Source organism: Anastrepha ludens, chromosome 5, assembly GCF_028408465.1.
Source record: "Anastrepha ludens isolate Willacy chromosome 5, idAnaLude1.1, whole genome shotgun sequence".
Taxonomy (NCBI): Eukaryota; Metazoa; Arthropoda; class Insecta; order Diptera; family Tephritidae; genus Anastrepha; species Anastrepha ludens.
The window spans coordinates 13,012,417-13,018,687 of NC_071501.1; positions in this window are offsets into that span (position 1 = coordinate 13,012,417).

The following is a 6,271-nucleotide window of genomic DNA, read 5'->3' on the forward strand; positions in this document are numbered from 1 at the left end:
GTAGCCCGCCGTCCAGTCTTCCCTTGATGGAATATGAGTGGAGAAAGTTCCGGTTTCACTAAGCGAGACTATACATTGATCCGTTGACAGGGGGATGAACTCGAAGTTTCTAAGGATGTTTGAGTGTCCATAAGTGAGGTTGAGCTTACAGCCCGAGCCCCGATGCCTACGGGTACCACATTTAACATTGCGTTGAGCGCCAGAGTAGGGTTCATTCGTAGCACTCCACTGATTCCAATGAGTCTTGATTACACACACCAAAATTGCAACTTAAGATATTTTTACCAGCCTTAATCGCTCGTTGTCCATTTTTGAATTCGCTGTGTAAACTAAAGAAACCTTTTTTGAAATTAATTCTTTTTTGGGCACAATATTTTATCTTGTTTTCTGTTGCCAAGAAAATCAGTTCGAGCAGTTACCAAATATGTAATTTATACTAGCCGTCAATCTATTTAACTTACATCAGTTGCTTTTGATCGATTCGCCGCTCGCTAAGTATTTGCTATGTATATATTTTGACAGTCAGGCTGCACTCAAGGCCCTGGAGAACGCGAAGCAAACCTCAAAGATTGTTCAAGATGTTAGAAGAAGCTTAATTCTGTCGCAAGACAAAACAGGCTAGTACTTATATGAGTTCCGGGACACTCCGGTGTTCAAGGAAACGAAATTGCCGACGAATTGGCCAACCGTGGATCAGCGGTGCCCCCACAAGGGCCAGAGCCAATAATCGGAATCAGTTCCGCAGGAATCATGAATTGGATCAGCGATTATGTAGGCAATTTACATAAAGAGCGATGGTCCGTTCTAGAACTGCAAACTGTTTTGTGACAAGTCCGAACAGAAAACTGTCAAACTTTCTACTAAAACTTGGAAGGAAAGACGTTCGGTTGAAGGTCGGTAGCATTACAGGACACAACCCATGGGGTCAGCATATGACCACCATTGGAATCATTGAGGACCTAATGTGCCTGTCTTGATTGAGGAGGCGGATAGTACTGAGCACTTTCTCTGTGAGTGGCTTGCCTTTGCTAGAGCACGGGTTCCGAGTTTTTGGTTCCGATGTCATGAGAATGAGTAATATTCGTTCTCTAAAACTGGAGGATATTTACAGATTTGTCAAAGAATCTGGAAGATTCTCACAGGGCTAACTATCTCTATCTCTGTATCTGTTCTTTCCTATCTCTTTCTAAAAAGCCCATTGTATTTAAAGCTCTGGAAAGGGGGTAGATAGTCTCCTTCCCTCCTTGACTATCTACCCCCTTTCCAGAGCTTTAAATACAATGGGCTTTTTAGCCTAAGTGTTTTAGGAGCCACCAAATCTGCTGGTACTCCTTGGCTCGACCTTTTCAAATTTCAATTTCAAGTATTTGCTAATCGGAGGTGGCTACAAAAAAATTTCCTGAGGATGTCGTAAAAAATATTCAGTACTTGGAATTGTTGTGGGTCGCGCTAAAATATTGTACAAACCTACGAGGAAAAGGGAGGTGGTTTTATGAAATATTTTTTCCACCTCTCACTTGCCTAAGAACGACCATTATTAGAAAAAAACTTGTTAGTATATTTTGATGTCTACGTTGAGCTGTAATCCGGTACTATCCAAAAAAGTCATGCACGAATTAGTCGGTATTACTTTATTGACAATGAGCTTACGAAAAAAAAAAAAAAATTGGAAATATAAAACAAAAGGTTATAATAAATTTAAGTAAGAAATAAAGGAAAGAGGGTAAAGTAATATAGCAAAAGGTACGAATAAGAGGTAATTTTTATTTGAGTGGCTGTCTAGACTGGGTAAAATGATTAAATATTAAAAAGATTATTAGTAATATATTAAGTGTTAAAAAATCGATATACCAAGAATTTGTTTATTTAACACTCCTATTTTGTATAGTAATTCTTACTTTTCAGTATCGAAATCGCGATTCTTACTTCAACTAGGGTTGGTTTTTAGTTGTTGTAAATAGGTAAAACTTTCAGCTATGAATTTTTTGACTTGATTTTTTTTTTTTTTCAAATGTATATTAGTATTAGTGTGTAGATCATATAATATACCTATATGTATATATGTATTTCTCAAATGAAATTGTGTACACTCAATCAAAAATATTAAACTAAAAAAAGCCAAATGCTGAAAAGGCACAGCAAAAAGCGCAAATGTCATAAAAAATATGTGATAAAACTGAGCAAAAAGTAAGAAATAATTAGTATTAATAAGAAATAGTAATAAAATAATTAAAATGTAAAAATAAATAAAAATGTGTAAAAATATGCTGCAATGAGAAGCCAAGGCGGACGCAGAGTGGTTCGAAATACTAAAAAGGCGCGCAAACTTTAAGGGGGCAGATGCCTGTAAACGACCATATTTTCTCTTATTTTCATTAAAATTATTTAAAATGAAGAAGTCAATATATTTTTTTCAAAATAGGCATACAGTTTATTTATACATTAAAGTAATATCCAAATTTTTATTTTTATTTTAATCATTTAAAATGGTGGCTGTACACTCAATTCTTCCTAAAATTATAAAGAATAGTAATCTGTAAGAAAAAAAATAGATTTTTTGAAAATTCTGGACGTATTTAACCCCTTATAAAGAAACTCAATATATTTTCCTTTTGGTCGCTGGCGCACAAGTTCCGTGTAGTTTTCCAACATGATGGAAAGAATAATGAGATGGCGCCTATCGTGGTACCGTTACTTTGCGCTCAGCAAATTTGACAATGATTTACGTCATTTTAGCACCAGTATGGCCAGATTACCATTTTCGTAACTTGATTTAGCATTTTTTTTTTTTTTGTTAGTTCAATAATTCACTCAGTTTTATTTAGCTTTACTTTTTTTTAACATCTGGTCGCACTGCCCGTGATTGCAGTTGTTGTTGATGTTCTTTTGCTTTCAACAGTCAAATCTCTCTCTCGCTCCTGCAGTGTTGCCGCACTAAAATGCCCATTTAAAGAATATAAAACACCAAATTTTTATTTAATTACTTAAAGAACTTTGTATGCGTGACGAATTGTTTTTAAAATGTCAAATTTTTTTTAAATAAATGTGTTATGGTTATTTATAATTTATTTTATGAGTTTTTTTTTTGTTAAGCGAAACTCTTTTGTTAAGGGAACGACTTATTTGCTATATTTGAGGTTATGTAACTAGATAAGGTACTCTTTTTGTAAAAATATCAGTATGGTTTCCTTAGTATTTTCTGGTATTTTGTGGCTTATTTTTTCTATAAATACACCTCTTAATGTTCTATGTGTCACTAAGGATTGATGACCGGAAGAAACGATTACGCATCTATGGTTATAATTCACATTCAGGTTATGTTTCACATTCAGTTGAAACGCTTTTTAAAATGTGTAAAAAGGTTTTCAATCTTAAGAATAGTTGAGAGAACCTGCATAACCTCAAAAGGAACAAAAAATTTAATTTGCACTTTCAAAATATCAAATTTAATAAGAATCAACAAATCTTCATTTTCAATTTCAATTTTCGAGAGACCGAAATACGTGAGTGCGAGGAGCTTCAGATGCTGGCCAACAGCAATAACGCCCGAAAATTATACCAGAAAGTTCAGCGGCTTACAGAAGGTTTTAAGACCGGGGCGTTTTCCTGTAAGAACAAAGACGGCGATCTGGTGACTGACGTACAGAGCAATCTTAAATTACGGAGGGAACACTTCTCGAATCTGTTAAACAGTGACAGCTGCGCATGTCACCGAGAAAGTGAAGATCCCGATACCCCAATCGTTGACGACGGAATTGTCGTTCCTAATACGGCTATGTAAGATGACGTTGCTCAACACCAGCAGCGCCGTCAGAATTGGGAAGGACCTTAACAAACGAGGTTTCAGACAGGGTGACTCACTGTCGTGTGACTTCTTTAACCTGACGTTGGAGAGGACCGTACGAGCCGCAGAACTTCATCGCTCAGGCACAATATTTTATAAGAGCGTACAATTGTTGGCGTATGCCGAGTCTGACTTAGTAGGCAACTGAGCAGTAAAGTCCTCTCTCGACGAACAAAACTAATACTCTACAAAGCTCTCATCATGCCCGTTATAAAGTATGGCGCAAAAGCTTGGACGATGACAACATCCGATGAAGCGACGCTTGGAGTGTTTCAGAGAAATATTCTGCGTAAGATTTTTGGACCTTTGCACGCAGGCAGCGGAGAATATCGCAGGCGATGGAACGACGAGCTGTATGAGCTTTACGACGACATAGCACAGCGAATAAAGATCCAGTGGCTACGTTGGCTGGTTCATGTCGTCTAAATGGATACAAATGATCCAGCTCTGAAAGTATTTAATGCGGTATCAGCTGGTGGTAGCAGAAGAATAGAAAGGCCTGCTCTGCGTTGGAAAGATCAGGTGAAGAAGGACCTGGCTTCACTTGGTGTGGTCAACTGGCGCCGGTTAGCACGAGAAACAAACGACTGGCGCGCTTTGTTAAACTCGGCCAAAATCGCGTAAGCGGTTATAGGATCAATTAAGAAGAAGAGAACAAATTTTCATTAGCACTAAAATCTTCTCAGTGACCTTTTTTAACCTTCTTTTGCTTAATAATACAGTTTTTTTTTAACTTACAGTTTCGGTTGCTTTGAATTAAAAATAAGACACAAACACCCTATTTAAAAATTTTCGCATTTTGGGTATAAAAAAGCACTAAATTTATTGCGAAGAGCAAATGGTTGGCAACACGGCACAACTCGGCAAACGTGACGTTACGCACTCTCTAATGGGCGCAATCTTGCTTCTAGCATTCTTGGTTTTACAACATTTGTCAAACTCTATTTATTACATATCGGAAGTGGCTAATTGCGAAATTTAACTTTGATTTTCAGAACACAAAATTGCCACCAACTTCGAGAAAAGCTCTTCGTTACTTTTAACTCAGTATATTAAAATTTGAAAGTAACTCTACACTAAACGGAAGTTCGATTTTCAAAAAACCTCGAAAAGGAAAAATTCTTTTTTAAACTTTCGCACTTTTTTTCATTTTGAACCACTGTGCGTAGATCTTGGCAAACATTAAGGGGCACACCTAGTGTGACAGCCTAAAAAAGGCAATTTTTGGAATAAAGAGAAAAACTAGTGAATCAATCGTTTTAAAATTTTGAGGGTATATTTATACATGTTTTGGGAATACGCAGTAAAATTTTTGGAATAATATATGAAATATTTTTGAAATGACTCGCGATCTCCGGCGGCGCCATAAAACAAAGGTCCTCCACTGCAGGAGTGATTGCAGCCTTCTCCGTTGATAAAACCTAAAAAAAAAACTTCTCGTTAAACAAAAACATATTGTCTGTACGATGACCCTCGGGCGAACAAAAAAACCAAAAATTGACAAAAAGGCGGCATGTTGAAAAAATTTTTAATTTTACCCAAAATTTTGGTCGTTTTTGGCCTACCAAAATCCGATTTTTGATCATATTTAGAGCAGATGCAAAAAGAATTTGATAGCGATCGGATCATTTGTCTCCGAGTAATCACTCCAGCAAATTCGAAAAATGCTGTTTCAAGAAAAACGTGTTTAAAGTTGCAATGCAACTATCTAACTGCCGAGCGGCTACTCTGTAAATAGCTGTAACTCAAAAACTATTTAAGATACCGATTTAAAATTTTAGTATGTTATTTTTAAAGGTTTAACCTATCGAAATATGAAAAAAAATCGATTTTTTGAAAATTTCACACTAGGTGTGCCCTTTAAGTAGCTTTTAATTAGTTCTAAACTCAAAAACAGGAGAGAAATTTGTAAATTTAAAAAGTAGAACAAAATAAAATAAGAAAAAAATCGATACTAGCGGAGTTGGCTACCTGTTAGATTTAACTACTGAACGCCTAGTGCACACATTTTTACTTTCACAAATTGGACGCAAAAATAGCAAAGGCAGGTGTGTACGTGTGTATTTGCACACATCTAGCAGATATTGATTCACGCATCAGCAACAAAGAATTTACTAAGAATTTTGCAAAATCCATTAATAATTCATACTCGATTACATTTAATGATTAGCCTGTAATTGTAGCGATAATTGTGCAAAATGCATTTAGTCATCAAAAGGGTTTAACAAAAATGAATGAAATGAAAACCCGAACAAAGCATTTGAGCTATGCATTTAATGTAATTCTTAAAATTTAGTGATATAACTAAGGAAAAGTAAAAACATAGAGCGTAGTTAGTATAAAACTTTGTAAAAATAAGCCATTAAGAACAATAAAAAATACAAAAATGATGAATACAAATTAGTCACTTGTAAATATTGAGACATG